At 40.2% G+C, this 21,757-nt stretch overlaps 1 protein-coding gene across 5 annotated transcripts in view; it reads right to left on the reverse strand.

Moving 5' to 3' along the window:
- The window catches only part of bnc2 (basonuclin 2), a 218,608-nt gene that overhangs the window by 189,383 nt on the left and 7,468 nt on the right, over window positions 1-21,757 (reverse strand). The gene's annotated exons all lie outside the window — the stretch shown is intronic.

Here is a 21,757-nt window from a genome sequence, read left to right on the forward strand (position 1 = left end):
GTATGACTCCTACTATGAGTGTGTTTGTGTGTGTTTACTGAGCTATGGATGGGTTCCACCTCAGAGCCATGGGTTGAGTGAATATTCTTAGCACGATGGGACAGTCCACAACACAGTGCATCCCTGTAGACCCCTGCCCTGCCTGCCTGTACCCTCTGATTTGGACAGAGGGCAATCAAGCAGACCCAGTAAACAATACACAGCCAGGCCCCAGAAAACCGCAATAGCTCCTCAATGTATTCCTCTCAGATCACAAGGGACACCAGTGTTTGTCCAATCACTGTGGAGTCGGAGAAAGGCAGTATGGAGGGACTATTAAAACGATCAAGGATGCTGTTTAATGGCCTGTGGAAGATAGGCAGTGGAAGATGACATGATGTACAGTGCTTTCAGGGAGCTTCTTAGGGAATACCTATTAAAGGTACATATCTATCTATCTATCTACCTATCTATCCAGATATTACTGGGTATCTATCTATCTATCTATCTGTCCGTCCGTCCGTCCGTCCGTCCGTCCGTCCAGATATTACTGGATATCTGTCTATCTGTTGGTATATGTGTATATATGGAGGGCTGATGGCAGCTTGTCAAAGGCATTTTCTTGTTTATTTTACTCTCCAGGTATCTCGATTCAGGAAAAAAGGGGTTGTCTGAGGTCCTTCATAGGGCTACCTTTCAGGAGATGACACAGTGTACCTGTTGGTACAAATGATTCGAGAAAAGCCCCAACCAACACACAGACAACTGTTGAACTTCTGCAACATAGTGAGTGCTTTACAAAGACCATGGAAACCTTTCCTCTGTGACAAGTATGCCCGACATTTCTGTTGGACTTTCTGCTCTCATAATCCATAGAAGTCAAAGGGTTTCTAAAAAAGGAATGTACAAAATGGTGAAAAACACAATTGCTGCCACACAAAAGTCTTACCTGATCAACAGGTCATCAGTTCCTTTCAAAACATATACACAGGCCTTGTGTTTTGTTCGTCAGCCACCTCTTTGGTAAATGTTTGACAAAGTTTGCGGTTGTCATGCTTCAAATAAGCCATGCTGATTTTAATAGATGGGATGTGAACTATGGTTTTGGTTGACGAAGTAAGACGCTTTAAGTCTTTAAAGGTGGGGGTCTTAGAATTTGAGCAGTGGACATCCGGGCTGAACATGATGTGTATGGGGCTCAGTCACAGTCACATGATGTGTGAAATTACCATATATCTGGACCAGTTTATGGGGCTGTGGTGACTCAGGATTATTAGCTAACTCTGCCTTTGTTAATCCAAACGACATGTTTATGGGAGGCATAGACCAAAATTAAGAGACTACACACTTATCTGAGCTCTCTTTGTGTTTGGTGACAAAATATCAATTTACGGCTGTTGCACATGGTGCAGTGAATGTCAAATGAACAGTGTGTGGACTGTTGACAAAAGAACTTTCCAGCCCTGCAGGAACTACATGAGACTGTCTGATGCAATCAGAAAGGTCCTCGGTCGGAACATTGCTATGGAGTCCTCCCTACCAGCATCAAATGCTGCAAACTCTGAGTCTGGTAGTCTGAGCAATGGTTTGGCATGAACTAAGTTTGCCAAAGTGACCTGGAGGGAAACACTGCTCCACCGAAACATAATTTTAAAAAAATGATCAAAATGATTCTGGACTTGAATGGTAGAAGGTCAGAGCCAAGATCGACCCAATAAATCTGCCTTATTACCACCAATCCACAGCTACTTAAGTCAAACATGGCTTATGCAGTGGTTAGAGTTGTGGCATTTTTTTTCATTAATAAAAATTAACACAAGCAAAAATGTTGGAAATGCCAGCTTACATGTACAGCTATCACAAAAAAAGTACCTAGATAAATAAAAGGTTTAATAGATTTGGTTGTGTTAAATGCATGATCAAAATGAACAAGAAGCATGTCGATGAAATGCACTGAAACTGCAAAAAGATCCAACAAAATCAGCAAAATCATTTTTTTTCTCTCTTTTTTTCTGGATTTTGCTTCATGGCGAGCTGTTTGTATTTGAAGCAAAATAGATGCACAGAAGCAATCTACACAACTATTTTCTTTTTCTGCAAAACAAGACAAAACAATCCGAACAAGAAATCCATTATTTTCTATAGTTCCACTCTGTAGAACTAGCTGTAGTAATGGCTCAACTGAATCTGGAGTGTCATCTCAAGACAGAAGTAGAGGAAAGAGTGTTCTTCTCACATTACGTACTGCTACATTGGCAAATGATTAGGCTGCTGAAAGCATCTCATTATCAGTATTTATGAGGGAGTGCACCAGCCGGAGTAATGACAGCTTTACTCCAAAGTGGCACTCTCTTTTCCCCCCTCTCTCTCCCTCTCTCCCCCCTCTCTTTCTGTCTCACATTTATGTGTATACATACAGGACAGATATAGATTGTGCACGTTTATAGATACAGTGCCATGAAAAAGTATTTGCCCCTCCTTGATTTCTTATTTTTTGGAATATTTCCCCCACTTTAATGTTTAAGACCATCAAACAAATTTAAATATTAGACAAAGGTAACCAAAGTAAACACAAAATGCAGTTTTTAAATGATTTAATGTTTTAAGGGAAAAAAGCTATCCAAACCTACCTGGCCCTTTGTGAAAAAGTAATTGTCCCCCTTGTGAAATCGTGAATTAACTGTGACTAATTACCTTTTATGGAAAAGGATTTCAATTCCGCTGACCACACCCAAGCCTGATTACCTCCAGACCTGTTCAATCAAGGAATCACTTCAATAGAACCTGTCTGAGAAAATGAAGTTGGCCAAAAGATCTCAAAAAGCTGCAACAAAATGCCATGATCCAAAGAAATTCAAGAACAGATGAAAAATAAAGTAATTGACGTCTTTTAGTCTAGAAAGGGTTACAAAACCATTTCTGAAGCTTTAGGACTCCAGCGAACCACGGTGAGAGACATTATCCACAAATAGAGAAAACACGGAACAGTGGATAACCTTCCCTACCAAAATGACCCCAAGAGCAGAGCGACGACTCATTCAGGAGGTCACAAAGGAACCCAGGACAACATATTTAGATCTTCTCCCTTGCTTTAGTTAAGGTCAGTGTTCATGACTCAACAATAAAGAAGAGACTGGGCAAAAATGGATCCATGGCAGAGTTTCAAGGTAAAACCACTGCTGACCAAAAAGAACATAAAGGCTCGTCTTACTTTTGCAAACAAACATCTGAATGATCCCCAAGACTTTTAGGAGAATATTCTATGGACTGACGAGACCAAAGTTGAGCATTTTGGAAGGTGTGTGTCTCATGATATCTGGCGTAAAAGTAACCCAGCATTTCAGAAAAAGAACATCATACCAGCAGTCAAACATGGTGGTGGTAATTTGATGGTCTGAGGCTGCTTTGCTGCTTCAGGACCTGGACGACTTGCTGTGATTGATGGAACCATGAATTCTGCTCTCTACCAGAAAATCCTGAAGGACAATGTTTGACCATCAGTTTGTGACTTCAAACTGAAGCACACTTGGGTTCTGCAGCAGGACAATGATCCAAAAGTCAACTTCAGGATGGCTTAAAAAAAACAAAATGAAGATTTTGGAGTGGCCTAGTCAATGTCAGGATTTGAATCTGATTGAAATGCTGTGGCATGACCTTAAAAAGGCCGTTCATGCTTGAAAACCCTCCAGTGCTGCTGAATTAAAACAATTCTGCAAAGAAGAGTGGACCAAAATATCTCCACGTGAAAGACTCATTGCCAGTTATAGAAAACGTTTGATTCAGTTGTTGCTGCTGAGGGTGGCCCAACCAGTTATTAGGTTTAAGGGGCAATTACTTTTTCACAGAGGGCCAGGTAGTTATGCATGTGTACATTATGTACGGATACCGCATCACGTGGCCTAAATATGTAGTGGGCGGTGGGAATTGATGGGACTCAGCAACACCCCCACAATTTAATCAATTGCTCCTTGTATCATTTCCAATGGATACGTGCCAAAAAGTTAGCAGTGGTCAACTTGCAGTGCAGCTGACGTAGTGTTCACTTGTTGTCTTAGTTACAGTGACGCCATGCTACTATCTCACATTGATACAGAAATCCTTAACAAATTCGTGGATCTCGACTATAAGCTGCATCACTGCCAAAATTTAATCACTTGGTCCTTGTGTCATTTCTGACCTTCCCTGAAAATTTCATCCAAATCCGTTTTTTGAGTAATGTTCTGAACAGACAGATGAACAGACAAACCAACCGTGATCATCACATAACACTGCCGTGTTCCTTGGCGAATTAATAAAATCTTATTGGAATCAATTCAAAAATTTAAAAAAAACAGCCATCTACTGAGCTAGTTATTTACCACTGAAAGGGCAAAAGGAATGGCTATGAAGAATCCTAAGCACATAAATGTATGGTTGCAAAATGCAAAAAACGCCCCAATATATTGCAAAAGAAAGGTTTTAACACAGAAAACAAGCAATGAAATAACTGGAACAGCACATATGTAGTGTATCACTTCACTTGTTCCTGTAAATGCTTTTACATTGAACATCTGAAGGACAAACTGAGTTAAAAAGGAGATTATAGCACAACATTCTGCTGTAAAGAGGAGCCTGTAGGATTTTAATATATCCAGATCTGAATGAGGAAACAGCTTGTTTTATAAATGTTACTCCAAAACATAGCCTGCTATGAGTGATTTGACTTGCAGTGCTATTTCTCTTTTATCATTACAATGTTCATGTCCGGATATCATAGTTTTTAAATCTTGTTTTCCAATCTTGTTGCGCTAGTTATTCATTCTTTCTGGTGTACTGTCTTGAAAGAGTACCAGGTATAAACAATCTGTAACTGATGTGCTTGACTATATAAAGGCTTTTAACATTTCTTCTACTCGCTCTGTTGGAGAGTCTGAAGAACATTATTTTCTTTGTGGTGATCAGTTTTGTTTATCTTTAACAACATGTTCCTAGATTAACTGCAGGTTTAACACACTGAGGCACTGCTTTTGTCAAGAATAAAATAGTGATTTGGATGTGGATTGTAAATGCTGCGTGTCAAAGGACGTTAAAAGTAGTTGTTCAATCATTATTTCATGGAGGGAAAGTTATCTGACAACATAAACATGAACATAGAACAATGACAACACTTGTTTTGTGATCAGATCTGTTGACAATAAAAATAAGTGCTCACAAAGACGAGATAAAGTCGGCTTTGTGGGCATATGTCATTGATTTGAAAAAGCTTATTGTTTCTTCGTACGCATTTCTCTGCAACAATAGCGTTTTTGGATTTGTTCACTCTGGAGCACATTTTAAGAAAACCTCAGCATTTGGATGTGGAAAACTCAGTCAGACAGACGAACAGAAATGAGAAAATAGTCTTAAAATGAAACTGGTTTAGTGTGGACATGGGATAACATCCTCTTCACAATCAGTCAACATGTCAACTTCTTTGTCGGAGGCTTTAGTTTTAACTTGGCAAACTTGTTGAAAATCTGATGTTGGTCACAGATACATACTGTCTCTGCACTAATAATTTTTTTCATCTGTAGACCAAAAACCCATGAGACTGAGGAGATTTCTTATTAGTTTGGATCCTGTTGCCTTCGGGGGTGAGAAGCGATGAGATATTTGACCAAACGCAGAAACCCAATAAGGGGCCATCGATTAGGAGGGATGAGCACCATATTGGACACACAGGTGGCTACAAAGAAATTAAAAAGCTGCAGCAAAGAAATGGAGGGAATCAAAACTGGGGCACCTTAAATCGCTTTGCGTTTGAAGAACGTATGGGCGGCTGGAGGAGGAAGTCGTAACAGTAAACTTGTGCGTACCGTTAAAGACCAAACGCGAGTCTGAAACCATTAATTATCTGATGATCTGAGAGTCTTCCTAACTTTAAAATATCATTTGAGATCATGGTACTCTATAATTCTAACTCACAGTATTGAAGGTGCTCTGAAACTAAGATTCAGTCAAATTCAGTAGATTCAGGGGTCGCGATTAAAAGCGTGCCTTACAATGATCATGTTGGTCATTTATTTAATATACTTGTGTAGGCAGGCAAATGTTATGTTAATATTAAACGCTGTTAATATCAATTGGGATCGAGCTGAAATACCTGGCAATATCAAAATTCTATTTCATTCAAAATAACTGACAGTTAACTGATTTTAATGAATCTCAGTGTTTGACTAAAAGAAAGAAGCAAATAAAGCTGTGTCAGATTATGTAGCTTTAAAAAAAAAAAGTATTATTCACTCATCTAATGGACTTTCTAGCAGTTGAGAACAGCCTTTCTGATGCAACTCTTGTAACTAGAAAAGTCACTGTTATCCAAAAAGCTTTATGAGCACAGGGCTTTCGTAATAAAATAAATGGCAGGCTGAATTATTAGCCAGCCAAGGAACAGCAGAGTTATGTGATGATCAGCATTGGTTTGTCTGTCTGTCTGTCTGTCTGTTTGTTAGCAACATTATTCAAAAATGGACTAATGGATTTGGATGAAATTTTCAGAGAAGGTCAGAAATGACACAAGGATCAAAGTGATTCGATTCTGGCAGTGATGCAGCTTATAGTCTGGATCCATGGATTTATTAAAGATTTCTGTATCATTGCCAGATAGCAGCACGGCATCACTGTAACTATGACAACAAGTGAACGCTACATCAGCTGCCTGCTGACGATCACATGATTGTGATCCTACTACAAATCGACCGTTGCAGACTTCTCTGGACTTATCAGTCAGAAATGATACAACGAACAATTGATTAAATTGTGGGGGTGTTTCTGAGTCCCATCAATTCCAGCCATATTCAGGTGACACGATTAGGTATCCATACAGAACATAAACATGCATAACACACACCTGTGCTCAACGCAAGGTCATTTTGTTTTGTTTGGAGTAATAATCCTTATATAAATTATTAGTTTCACCCACCATGATCCAACAGCCAGTCAAGCTCTTAAGCATTTTGGTTCCATTGTTAGCTGTTGCCTAGTCCAAGCAGCTATATCTCCATGTTTTTCTTCTTCTTGTGATAACATTAGCAAGATATGCCTCCACGTTTGAAACTAGCCTTGTTATTATTGATATTAGTCAATGTGGACATGTTAGCTTCACTTTTAAAAACTGTCGACACTGACTACATTATCCATGAATTACGTGCATAAAATGTAAAGTGGAGACAAGTATAAACAACTTGACAGCTGCTTCTTAGGGTGGCAAGGTTGCTTTCTGAATATTGTCTATATTTAACTTTGACAAGAGGGAATGAGTATGTTTGTGTTGTAAATACTAAGTGTGCAGGGGCTATAATATGAATTGGCTGCAACTGGATACATGTGACTAGGGGGCAAATGGATCTAATGGTAGTCTTAATGCTGGCCTTGAATAATGAGGCCTTTGTCTAATAAAACTGGAAAGCTTCCAAATACCTATAGGGACCTCAGCTAGTTAGAGCAATAACAGTCTATCAAAAGAGAAAGCAAAGTGATTACTTAGAGGGTAATAAATACAAGGTCCATGCTGGGGAGGGACTGGAGCCTGGAGTGAGAGAGAGAGACAGAGACAGGGACAAAGAGAGACAGATAAAAAGAAAGACCTTACTGGGCAAATATGTTTTTATACATTACAAAAGCTATGGAAAAAAAACTCCTTGTATAATCAGCCCTACTGAACCTTGCATATCTTTCAGGAACTACAACATCAAGACAGTTTGAATTGAGATAAAAATGAAAATTGAAAAAAATTGAATACAAATTAATTTTAAATTTCGGGACCTTGATTACTGCAAGGGACAAGTAAGAGAATAATGAAGAATTAGAAATGAAACTTCTTGGCTGGTAGAGGTTTTTTATTTTTCTCTCCGGGATACTCTGAAAACTTTTTCGCACCATACTTTGTAATTGCTTTGCAAAATAGTTTAAAATCCTTTTGAAATGTGCTACAAGAAAGGATCACCAAACAAAGAATACAATCAAAGACACATGTGTGCTTTTCTATCGCGGCCAAGGGCAAACACTTCACCAGAGAAGGAACATGGAGTTCTGAGGAAATACTGTCCCTTATTCAAAATGACAAAATAGAGTTCAAGCGTGGATGTCAAGATTGTTTTGAATTTTGAAGAACAGTTTGAAATCCAATCAGGTACACTTTGATTCTTGAAACAGCCAAAGCAAATTGCTAACCCTGGTATTAGCGCTTTCAAAAACTCACACATACAGGAACACACAAAGACACCAGGTAAAAAGAGGGGGGAAAAAAGCTCTTTTCTGTCTACCCGATTCCCAGCATGTTTTAAATGGTGGAGTAGTGCTGACCTGGAGGAACAGCTTTAGGGCCAGAGAACTGGACACAATAACACCACCATCAATTACAGCCCTGAGAGAGAAAAGACAGAGTCCAATCAGAGAATTAGAGATGTGGAGCGGACAGGTGGATCGACAGCCTCCAGGCAGAACGAGAGGAAGGTAGAAGAGATGACAGAGTAGAAGCAGACTGCTGGTCACTGCTCCGACTATGTGACGGGATGAGGGTGAAGAAATAAATAAAGACTCAGTCACACAGAGCGAGCAGTGGCCTCAGAGGGGGGAGAGAGGGGGAGGCATTGCAGCCATGGTGTGACAGAAGTGAGAGATGGGCTTCATCAAGACTGCTTCCTGATGGTCAGGGTTCAGACTGTTGCCCCTCTTTCTTCAGGGCAGGGAGGATGTGGATGTGTGTGTGTGTGTGTGCATACTTGGTTGTGTGTGTTGGCTCAATCTGGAATGACAGGTGAGCGATTCATTGCCCCCCACCAGAGTGACCAATGCCTTTCCACTCCAGGTCCTGATCCATTTCAGCTAATGTATTACTGGAGGAGCATCGCTGTCCACTGCTGACTGGGCTGGACTGACCTAAACACAGCTTTACTGAGCTTTACTGAGCTGTGCTGGGCTTTCCTGAGTGTTGCTGGAGAGGCTGCACAGCCTTCATCACAGCAGATTCAGAAGTGTTTCTTCAGCATGTGGGGACACAAAATCATGAACCTGACAGGACCATACTGTGGCGCATTTTGCATAAAGTTAAGTTACGTTCAGCGCTTCAAAAAAATTGATCAAAACCTCAAAACAATCTTGATTTTCACGCTGCAACTCTAATTTTTCATTTTAAACGAGGGACAATATTTCCTCAGATATCCGTGTTCGGGCTGCACAGTGGATTGGTGGTTAGCACTTTCACCTTGCAGCTAGAAGATCCCGGTTCGCTTCCCAGGATCTTTCTGCATGGAGTTTGCATGTTCTCCCTGTGCATGCGTGGGTTTTTTCCGGGTACTTCGGCTTCCTCCCACAGTCCAAAAATATGCTGAGGTTAATTGGTAACTCTGAATTGTCTGTAGGTGTGAATGTGAATGTGATTATCTCTATGTGTAGCCCTGTGATAGACTGGTGACCTGTCCAGGTGTCCCTTGCCTTCACCCTTAGTCAGCTGGGATAGACTCCAGTCCCTCCGCGACCCCAATGAGGATTAAGCGGTGTATAGATAATGGATGGATAGATGGATGTCCGTGTTCCTTCTGAAATCAAGAGTTTGCCCCTAGCTGCAATAGAAATGCCTCCTAATTCACATTATCAGCCCGATTAAAGGGCCGTTATCAGTTGTCATCAGTCCCGTAATTTGGGTTTAGATTGGCCAAACTGCAGCTACTTGTCAGCCAGAGGGTTTGTTATCATCCATTCTGATCAAAGATACGCAGAAAGTAACCCAGACAGGCAACTTTTTGTGGTTATGTGAATAAGTGCATGTCAAATTTCTACTGGCACTCAAGCACAGTATCGACCGACAAATGTAACCCTAAACTCTGATCTTTTCCTAAAACTATCCACATAGGTTTGGTGGTTAAATTTAACAAAATAAGATAAAACTTTATTCATCTCCAGGGAAATTCTTGAGCCATTTACTGCTCTGAAAACAAAATTACATAACATTACTATGAATGTGGTGCCTTAGGATGAAAGCACAACGAAAAAAACTGGAAAGATGAAAGTTCAGCAGTTGATTTTTGCCACCATTGACCCTGCTACCTCTGAATGCAGACTTTAAGGCTATCTCGGCAAACATATGTGTCCAATCTATAGCATCAGCAAGACTTAATGAGGTGATAGCAGCCGACTACCAGGTGGAGGAGGGTGCCTAGTAGCCATGTTTATTGTGATCAGCCATTTAATGGCCTGATCACAATAAAATGGGATGTAAATGCACACAATGGCCTTGATTATATATATATATATTTTTATTTGGCACAATAACACACTGGTTAGATTTAAGGAAAGATAATGGCTTAAGTATATCAAAAAACTTTGTTACAGTATGTTAAAGCTCACAATATATAACACAGTTAATTTCTCTTTAAGAAAGCGACACTGACTGTCACTCTGAAGTGGGAAACAAATGGCAATCTCCCAGCCAATGTTTTAATGACCCATCCATCCACCCAGAGCTCCTCCCTCCACAGATCTTGTGGCTCTAAAACCGACTTCCTCCTGTGAACCCATCCGAATTGCTGTGTCTACTCGAGGGCAACTCCTGCTCAACCGCAAGAGGCAGCTTCACAATGACATGTAATTATAGGACATGACGCAGTTGTTTTTATTTGTAGAACTATCTCAAAAATGTTCACAATGTACGCTACCATTCAAAAGTTTGGGGTCATCCAAACAGGGTGTTTTTTATTAACATTCACACTTTTATTCATGTGCTAACATAAGCACACAAGGGTTTTCTAATCATCAATGAGCCTTTCAACACCATTAGCTAAATGTAGCATTAGAACACAGGAGTGATGGTTGCTGGAAATGTTCCTCTGTATCCCTATGGAGATATTCCATTAAAAATCAGCTGTTTCCAGTTAGAATAGTCATTTACCACATTAACAATGTCTAGACTGGATTTCTGATTCATTTAATGTTATCTTCATTGAAAAAAAAACTGCCTTCCTTTCAAAAATAAGGACAATTCTAAGTGGACCCCAAACTTTTGAATGGTAGTGTAAGTGAAACTCTGATGTCTTTTGCATGGGTAATACTTTTAATGGAATGCCTTCACAAAGCATGGATTCACACTTGATAGGTGTGTAACTTGCAGTTACGTGATGCTACACACGTCAGCTAATGGTGATGATAATTTAGAAGTGCCTGAAACTACAACTTACAGCTCACTACAGAATAAACAATAAGGTGTTTGTTACAGAGGGAACAGGGAATGCAGTGTGATTTTACGGCAAAAGGAAATATTTTATCTTCATTATCTTCATCTGTACCACCTACCGGACTTCTAAAAATGCCATGATAGCGGATGAAAGTGTGAAGTTAATCAAGCAAACTGGTGTGTTTTCTTTGTTTCAGTGGCAAAGAAGGAGGAAATTATTTTTGATAGCCACTTCTGTACATTTAGAAGGGGAGTCATACAACTGTGATTTTCTTCAAATGGCTTAGTGTGAGGGAGGACAGAGAGGAGGTGAGACAGGGAGGCAGAGAGACAGACAGGAGAGGAAGAAGGGAGGGGGAGGGAGACGGCACTGGTCTGTGCTTCCTTGGGGACCAGACTGCCCCTCCTGCCTGCCCATTAAAAGCAGAATTCCTCCACAAACTGTTTGTGTTTTCAGTCTAACTCCTCCAGGGTGCTGCTCGCCACAGCAGAAGACCGGTGTCCTCTCTTTCTCCCTGTCTGTCTCCCTACTCTATCCAGCACTCCCTTCGCTGTTTTGTTGAAGCTCTGTCTTCTATCAACATGTGGCACATGTCCTTGACAAGTCGAGAGGACCCTTCACCATAGGAGTTGGGCAGCAGTGTCAACCATGCACCCCATGTTTCTCCCTTTTCCCCTTCCTCTCCCTCACCCTACCTCCCTTCTTTCACTCTCCCTCTCTTAATATTGAGTTGCCGGGGTAAAAGGGGGCCAGAGGAATCTAATAACTGTGACAGTGGGGCTTTTTTGGCATTGTTCCTGAAGCTGTGCAGACACACACAGGGCTGTCTGCTGGCTCTAATGAAAGGTTAAATGAATAGGACAAAGTGACAGGAGGTACAATAAAGAAACAAGAAGGAGGAGAGAATGTGTGTGTGCGAGCATGTGTCCACGTCTCTCTGTGTGTGAGTGTGTCGAGGCCGGCCTCCTTAGCAAGAAACAACAAGGACAGCCCCTCCACAGCGCTGCAATATTCAAAACAGATTGGTTTGCGACAGAGTGTGTGTGTGTGTGTCTGTGCCATACGTGTGTGTGTGTGTGTGTGTGTGTCTGACTCTCACCAGGACACAGATGCTGAAGAGGAATTCCAGCATGGGGTTCTTTGATAAATGTTAAGGTCACTGGCAGAGGGGAGGTATGGAGGCTGGATGGAGGCGGGATGGGGAGGAGAGGGCGGGAGAGCGCGGGTACGATGGGGGGAAGAGGGAACGACGAGGGGGGACGCATGTCTCGTCTTGTGCCTCTCCCTGCCTGTGCCTTGGTGGAATGTGGAGTCACATGAAAGAGGCCCTCTTTCTCTCTCCTGCTCTCTGAGACTCGTCTCTTGTGTCTGTCTCAAAAGCGCCACTGTCCCCCTCCTGACACACTACCTGTCAGCAGATTTCTCCTCAGCTGCAAAAACACCCACAAACACATGTGAAAGCACACACACACACACACACACACATGCCCACACAATCGTACGCATGCACGCTCAGGCACGAATACAGATGTGCCCCTCACACAGGGTTTATGAGCGTTAAGTTTTCCTCAAACAGGAAAAGTGAACTAAGACACAAACAAACACACAAAATCCCATCATCCTGAGACTGCTTAATTACTATGATTATCACCATAACTAGCACCTTTGTCACCAACAATCACATGGTAGGACTTCAAACATGTCATCCAGGTTTGCGGCGATGTATTGCATGGCACGATACAGTTCAACGGATTGCAGCACAGTCAGTTAAAAGTGTGCGCCCCTTAGAGATTACGGTGTGAATTAGGACACTCAGTTAAATATTTAAAACTCAAGGTAAGGCTTTCATAAATGCTTGAAAGATTGACCTCCCTGGCTCCCGGTAAAGGTTTGTCGAGCTCTTTGTCCAGCTGAGATCACTTTGATTTATTTAGACATCTGCAACTCCTCAAAAAATACGCTACTGTTCAAAAGTTTGGGGTCACCCAGCTAACTTCATGTTTTCCATGAAAATTCACACTTTCATTTATGTACTAACATAATTGTACAAGGGTTTTCAAATCATCAATTATCCTTTCAACACCATTAGCTAACACAATGTAGCATTAGAACACAGGAGTGATGGTTGCTGGAAATGTTCCTCTGTACCCCTATGTAGATATTCCATTAAAAATCAGCCGTTTCCAGCTAGAATAGTTATTTACCACATTAACAATGTCTAGACTGGATTTCTGATTCATTTAATGTTTTCTTCATTAAAAAAAATGCTTTTCTTTCAAAAATAAGGACATTTCTAAGTGACCCCAAACTTTTGAATGGTAGTGTAGGTATTCCTCTAACAAGAAAGACACAAACATTTTCTGACCCGACACCCCTATCAGCAAGTTTCAACTTTCAGAAACATTACAGACCTCTAGAATCAAAGCACCATTAGGGTTTAAAGAAGCACAGGTTTGGAACCATCGTGGCTTGGATTAAAACTCTTATTTTACTGGTTGGAAGTCACTATTACAATAATAACCATCCTGCTGTTTAATACATGCCCACATTCCACCAGGCACATGAATACATTCAAAACATAATTGAATGCATACACAATGCACTGACATCCTTCACTGATTTATATCCGGAATCAAAGGCATAATTCATACAAGGATAAAGAGTCCAAACTCTGCATTAAGACTCGCTCATGGAGGCTGGATTATACATTCAGCCCACAAGGTTACGAGTGTGTCTGAAACATTACCAAAATATTCAGGTGAGAATCATTGCAGAAAAAATCTGCCAAAAGTAAAGTCTTGAAAAACCAAGGTGATTACTGCTCCCTCTTGACCCAGCATATATGGATTTACACATTGGTTATTACACACTGACATGAACACGCAGACTAAAGTTACCCATGTTCAAATTTTATCTCCCCGACCTGAAAACCAAACAAGTTCCAGATGTGGGATTCACAGCTGACTGCTGCAGCCAGGTTGTGTTTTCTTTTTTAAATGGAAAAGAATAAAACTGGGATAAAAGATAAAATTGGTAATAACCAGCCTTGAAAAGCTCCTTGTTCTGGTGAATGTCAGACCTATAAACCACACCTGTTAATATGTTCAATACTATCATATGAACATTTAGGCCAGGGGTGTCAAACTCATTTTAGTTCAGGGGCCACATTCAGCCCAGTTTGATCTCAAGTGTGCCGGACCAGTAAAATCAGAGCATAATAACCTAGAAATAACCACAACTCCAAATTGTTCCTTTGTTTTAGTGCAAAAAAGTACATTCTGAAAATGTTTACATTTAAGGAATTATCTTTTTACAAAACATTATGAACAACCTGAAATTTCTGAAGAAAAATAAGTTCAATTTCAACAACATTATGCCTCAATTTATCATTTACACATTACAACCTACAGATCACAGTGTCTGCAAAGACACAAAACATTTAGTATCTGAAACAATGACTTTATGATCAAAATGGCAAAAGTCAAATAAAAAAAACACAACAAAAACAAGACAAAATATTAGAAAAATCCGACACAAAATGACAAAAATGAGACACAAAACAACAAACGTGATAAACAAAATGGCAAAGAATTAGACAAACGACATGAAACTAAACAAAAAAAGAGACAAAAAACTAGACAAAGAAGTTACAAAGTGACAAAAAATGGACAAACACAAGCGAGACAAAAAAGAGACAAAACGACAAAAACGATGCTCAAAACAACGAATAAAGCAAAACACAAAATGACAAAAACAAGACAAAAAAACACAAGTGAGACAAAAAGGAAACACAAAGCAACAAAAACAAGAAACGAAACGACAAAAACAAGAGACAAACGACAGAAGTGAGACAAAAAAACTAAATGTTACAAAAATGAGCCACAAAATGACAAATGAACAATGAGCAATCTAGTATTTTACTTTATGATCAAAAGAACTTGTCATAGTCTGGAAATTATTTTAAATGTATAGTTTTACAAATTTACAATTTGCAGTAAATGTCTTCTCTGTAATTTCTACACTTTACAAAGCCGTCCTGTAGAGGGCTGGACTGGACCCTCTGGATGGCAAGTTCTGGCCCGCGGGCCGCATGTTTGACACCCCTGATTTAAGCATTTAAAAACTATTAATAGTATAAAAAAGGGGGCTAAGCTGCTGCTGTAACTACTATTCTGGAGAATGTGTCCATCACTGATGTTTATCAAGGCAGAGCTGAGAGCTATTTGTTTCGCACTTTAAGGATCACATAGAAACGTAATTTATTGGCTGTACAGTTCATATATCGCACAAAAGAATTGGACAGTCATAACAAAGCCAACACTCAAATTTCTTTCTGCAACAAAACAGTTCCTGCAGTTCCAGTTTCTGAAATTATGTTTATAACTATATAGTCAATAGCTGACTGGAAAGCAAGACATCAGTCTGAAAATGTAAGGCACAGTTGTTTATAAAGTGTATATAGTGACATCACATGATTTATTTGGGATAAAATTAAGATAATATGCTGTAAGACTTGTGCTATGCACTCGTAGAGTCCACTAATGGACATTGTATGATTGCCAAATTAATCCTATGATGTAGGATAATGAAATTTTCATGTGATGCTTTTGGCATTCAGGATGGACCAGTACTTCCTGTGTAAATAGCTGTCGTAACCAGTAGGTCACTAAAGTTTCAACAGAGCACAGTCACCTAAATGTCACCTTTGTTTTTTTCTTTTTCACACAAGACTTCCTGTGTTATAGACTATACGACTAAAAAGTCAGATGATTTATTCGTTGCTGTGACACCAGCAGGTCACAGAGTTAAGACCAAGCACACCAGCTGTAACAGGAGGCAGAGAGCAAGCTTATGTCAACTAAGAATGACTGACTTTACACACTAGTAAGATTAGGTCAACACAAACCCTAAACCATGGATGCCATCACCTGGGATGAACGCTGGGGGGGAAAAGGGTCTTGGAGGGTGAAGGGGTACAAAGCATGTAGGGCAGGGGTGTCAAACATGCGGCCCGCGGGCCAAAACCGGCCTGCCATAGGGTCCAATCCGGCCCATAGGACGACTTTGTGAAGTGTAAAAATTATTTTATTATTTTTGTCTCTTGTTTTGTGTCATTTGTCTCGTTTTATGTTGTTTTGTGCCTCGTTTTTGTCATTTTGTATCACATATTTGTAATACTTCATCTTGTTGTTGTTGTTTTGTCTTTTTTTTGTCTGAAGTAAAATACTATATCATTCAGTTCCAGATAGCTGTGACTAAATGTTCTGTGCCTTTGCAGACACTCTGTGATCTGTAAGCTGTAATGTGTAAATGATCAACTGAGGCATAATGTTGTTGAAATTCAATTTATTTTTCATCAGAAATTTCAGGTTGTTCATCATGTTTTGTAAAAAGATAGTTCCTTAAATGTGAACATTTTCAGAATGTACTTTTTTGCACTAAAACAAAGTAAAAATTACGAGTTGTGGTTGTTTATAGGTTTATGCTGTGATTTTACTGGTCCGGCCCACTTGAGATTAAATTGGGCTAAATGCGGCTCCTGAACTAAAATGAGTTTGACACACCTGATGTAAGGGATTTGGTTTATAGACCCAAGGAGGCACCATGTCTACCTGATAACTGGGTAATAAGCACAAATTCTCCTGGAGATTTGCGGTACAAAAAGTGAGTACAAACTTGGTAAAGGCTCAAGAGCTGCCGTGCAATTAGAAGAGAACAAAAGTTCAGACATGTAAACAAGCCCTGCCGCACATGCACCTTCTATCAACATACTAGCAAAGGGGCAAAGAGTATGGTTTTAACCTATTTGAGCCGGCTACTTCACAGCAATTAGACATGCCATCATGTAGCCATTTACAGTGTGGAATAACAGCATGCGATGCCATTAAAGGGTGCTTAGTTGTGCTGTCAAAGAAGCCCGAAGAAGAAAATCCCTGGAATGAATTGGGGAGTTTACTTTGTCCACTTACTTTGTCTGCTTTGTTTGGTCAGTACATAAACAGATTTTAAATGAGAGAATTCTGGATTGAGAAGTGGAGGAATCATTTCAAAGGCTATTCAGGTAAAAATAACATTGTCAGGCACAGTTACTAGCAAAGAAGTAGACACTCAGGGCAATAATTCCAAAGTCAACATGCTACGTCTCAGTCCTCAGGAATTTTTCATGAGCCACCACTTATCTTGTCATATCAGATTTCTTCCACCAGCTTTTTTGGAGGGAAGAAAAAAGACACCTTTAGGGGAAATTATTCTCTTTTAATCAAATCACTCTGTATGGCCTGAGGTGATCTTTCCATCCCTTTTTGAGTCACTGGGCAACTAATGCACACACCCACGAAAACAACGCACACAGTGATGCAAACAAATACATTCACTGTGTTTTAGAAAGAAAGTGTCTTTTTATCTGAAAGCAAAGAATGAGACTCAACAGGAAAATAAAAGTACAAGAAGAAACTAAGGAACAAAGTGGTGTCTGGAGTTTCCATCACAAGTGAAATCCCAGATTTTCTCACTCGCTGTTCATGGAACAAAATCGAACAACTTTATTCTGGAGTGCAGTCAGTGCAGGAGGGAGCTATAAAATATAAATTATACCACATAACCCTATACCTCCCAGCTGAGCCATTTGGTTACAACTATACTCCTGTTCGTTGCACAGGTCCAGCGTCTCTGGTATTTCTGTGGCGTCGACATGAATTATACTCTAGCCCCACCGAACAACGTATGGATTACAAGTGAAATGTAATTTCCCTACCGATTGGACAGTTGCCACCCAGTGACACTGAAGTGTTTATTTTACACAGTTGCTGGTAATTAGTTCTGGACAGAATCAATTAAGGCCACCCCAAATTACAGCTGAAAACCTAAGAATCATGACTGACTGTGCCTCGGAAGACAGAAAAACGCATTAAAGAGGTGCAAGCCGTGCAAAATGTATCCTATCACAAATTAAGACAGAGGGAGAGTGTGGCCTCTGCACACACTGTTCATGTTTTAACACCAGAGTCATTCCTGTTTGGATTAACATGTGCAATGAAGCCTGTAAGGGGGGGAAAAAGAAAGAAACAAAAAATTGAACGCCACTACGTACAAGTATCAGCTTACAGTTTAAACACAGCAAGTAGCACAGAGGCTGATTTTAATCTGATCATCTTGCCATTTTCCAAGTGCGATCCATCTTCTCACCACAGAGACAATGCTATCATTTAGGAGATTAAACCTCACAGAGATATAATTCTGTGTGATAGTACAAGACTAAACACATCTTAATGCTCATGTCATAACAGCTGTTAACGCTATTCATTACCTTCTGCTAGTTATGGGGGTTTTTTTAAAGTTAAGAGTCACATGAACACAGACTGAATTTCATAATGTTTTCATGAGTGTAAGTGTGTGGAGATTTAGTTACTCACTTTGTGCTCTGAGGTACAAAAAAAATGTAATTATGTCTCTCGTATGTATATTGTTTTAAATCAAGTATGTCTCACACTGTGCTCTTTATTAAATTAGGAGCGCTGCGATCCAATTTGTTTTAACATTTCACCGTGTCTCTGTTTAGTCGCCAAAGCCCGCAGCTTAAGTTACGGTGTCTTGTTCAAAGATTTTCATCTCGAGCCACCACTAGGTATATGACCCCCGCTCCCCCTCTCAAAATATTACCTTTTCTGTCACGCCAAGACACACTATCCGTCAGTCGAAGGATTATTGGGGCTGAGGACACATGAAGAGGACCAGTGCAGCACCTCTATGTAAATAAAAACACTGCAAGAATGTTGCTTTTATGTCGCCAAGGCATCACAGAAACGTTCACGTGTATCATCTGAAGGTATGAAAAGTGCTCTCTCGGCAGCTCTACTGAATATTCTTACCTGTTAGCATGAGTGAAAGTACATATTTCCTTTAATCTAAAATAAATGTTGTTTGTTTTTCCTCCCTGCTCTGCTCTTACACATATTTCCTTTCACCTGTCCACAACCGAGGTTAAGTGCTGCACTTACGAGCGCAGCCTCTTTACTAAAATAGGTTGGAACACGAGGGTCAAGTGGTGATTATCTCCCCAAATTAATCAAATCAGAATATACAAAATAAGCAAACAAGAATTCAGAGGGGCAGATGATAAATGTGGGTTATCAATCGAGCCTTTATGCACTTAGCGCCCATTCTTTTCAAATGAAGAGGCACGGAGTGAGAAAGTGAGAAAACCGAGGGGAAGGGGGAGAGGATGGAGTCGAGGGTGGGGGGAGAGGAGAGGAGGGAAGAGTTCTCGATGTGAGCAGTAATCAGAGGAAGCCAGCAGGGGGGACAGGGGAGGGTTGGTGGGGTCAGAGCAGAGCACCACTAAGCAGCCTTTCTCTTCATTAGCAGCCTCTCTAAGGGGGGCGTCACAGGCCTACCTGTCCAGCAGATTATTGAACCGACTAACCAGTGGCTCCCACCCGACACACACACACTCCCTCACACACTCTCCCCTCTCTGATTCCTCGCAGACCCAGAGGAATCACGACCTAGCTGCAGCCGCGCTGACAACTTTAACTTTTTCTTTAACCTCACGTAGCAGCGGCACTGTAGGCTGGTGCCGGGCGACTGTTTGCTGCATCACAAGGACATTTGCCTCAACGTTTTCTCTCATTTATTTTATGTGGAGCGTTGTTTTACATTTTCTTTCTTTTTTTCTCCAAATATATATATAGTGCTGTATGTTCGTTGTGTTTTGTCATGAACCGGTCTGTCTGTAACTCAGTGTTATGTTATATTGTTATATTGTCAGGTCCCTTGGTGCTGTTCGGCAGTGACTCAGTGTTGTTTTGTTCTGTTATTTGAGGACAGGCCTCTCTTGAGAATGAGACCTTGTGTCTCAATGAGATTACCTGTGTAAATAAAGGTTTAATAAAAAACAAAAATGTTATTTTTGGTGTTACATTTTCCTACGGCAAGCCATGATCACTGACCAATAATTCTGCAGATGTAATATGTACACTACCGTTCAAAAGTTTGGGGTCATTTAGAAATGTCCTTATTTTTGAAAGAAAAGTAGTTTTTTGTCAATGAACCTAAAATTAAATTAATCTGAAATACAGTCTAGACATTGTTAATGTGTTAAATGACTATTCTAGCTGGAAACGGCTGATTTTTAATGGAATATAAAAACTTCTGAACTCAAAACAGTAATCCACTTTTAATGGCTCTAATGCTGCTCACGTGAAATCTCCTGCCCATATTTATTCTATTTTATTGTTTTTTATTTGATTTCATTTACCTCCCACACTGTCTTGTACATATCTTGCTTCTTTTGCATATGTTGTAATTCTTAATATAGTCTTATTTTATCATTTACTGTTGTTACTTTAGCTTGTTATCAATGCACTGTCCAGTGGCAGCTATTTATATTTTTGTCAAATCCCCATGTATGATCACAATAAAGCTATTCTATTTGAATATCTACATAGGGGTACAAAGGAACATTTCCAGGAACCATCACTCCTGTGATGGTTACAACATATTAGCTAATCGAGTTGAAAGGCTAATTGTTGATTAGGAAACCCTTGTGTAATTATGGTAGCACATGAATAAAAGTGCAAGTCTTCATGGAAAACATGAAACTGCCTGGATGACCCCAAACTTTTGAACGGTATGTTATTTTTCGTGTTACATTTTCCTTCGGCCAGCCATGATCGCTTACGCTCTGCCAATAATTCTGAGGATGTAATATGTAATTATCTGACACAAAAGAGAGACACAGAAACATATATGACACGATTAAACAACTTTTTAACGTGTGCGACTTCTGTGGTAAAGGAAATGTGAATTACCCAGATCCCTGACCGGTCTGGCAGAGAGACAGCAGCATGGAGATAAAAGTAATGAAATGACACTCCAGGAATGTAAATTGGCATTCTTCACTGTAGTAGCAGCACCAGCTCATGAAACATCCCTGACACACACTCAGACCAGGCCAAAATACTGCGTTAGACATTAATCTCACACGCATCTCACTGATGAAAGTGAAGGTACTTTTGTGGTGCTTTTAAGTGGAGCCATTCATCTCAATTTCTCTCTCACTGTTTCTCTTTTTCTTCCACTCTCTCTCCTTCTGCCTGTCTCCTGACGCTTTCAGACACGCAGAAGCGTCTTAACGCTGACATGAAATACCTCTGACTTCTCCTGCTTGTGTTTCACTGTCTCAGGTTGACCATGAAATCCCTGAGTTTTCCTTCAGAGGTGAACCGTAACAGGAGGACACGAAAATAGGTAAAAAGACTACTGTATTTAGAAAAAAAAAAAGGAGAAGATGCAGTCAGAGGGTACAGTTTTGCACTATACAAACCCACAATATGAAAGGTTTTGCTTTCATTAACACCACGCACATACAGACTGTCACAAACAGACCAAACGCCAACTGAGACCAGACAGAATAGTTCAAGAAATATGTAGCAGGAAAACAGTGTCAGAAAAGCGGTGAATTTTCAGCAGAGGGCCTGAAAATGTTCAAATGTTGCTGGCAGCTGTAAATAAAGTCTGCTCACATTTACTTAAATAAACACCCATTTTTATTTTATCAGTCCTATGAGTGTGCGCCAGCTGTCTGCACT

Source organism: Amphiprion ocellaris, chromosome 4 (genome assembly GCF_022539595.1).
Source record: "Amphiprion ocellaris isolate individual 3 ecotype Okinawa chromosome 4, ASM2253959v1, whole genome shotgun sequence".
NCBI lineage: Eukaryota > Metazoa > Chordata > Actinopteri > Pomacentridae > Amphiprion > Amphiprion ocellaris.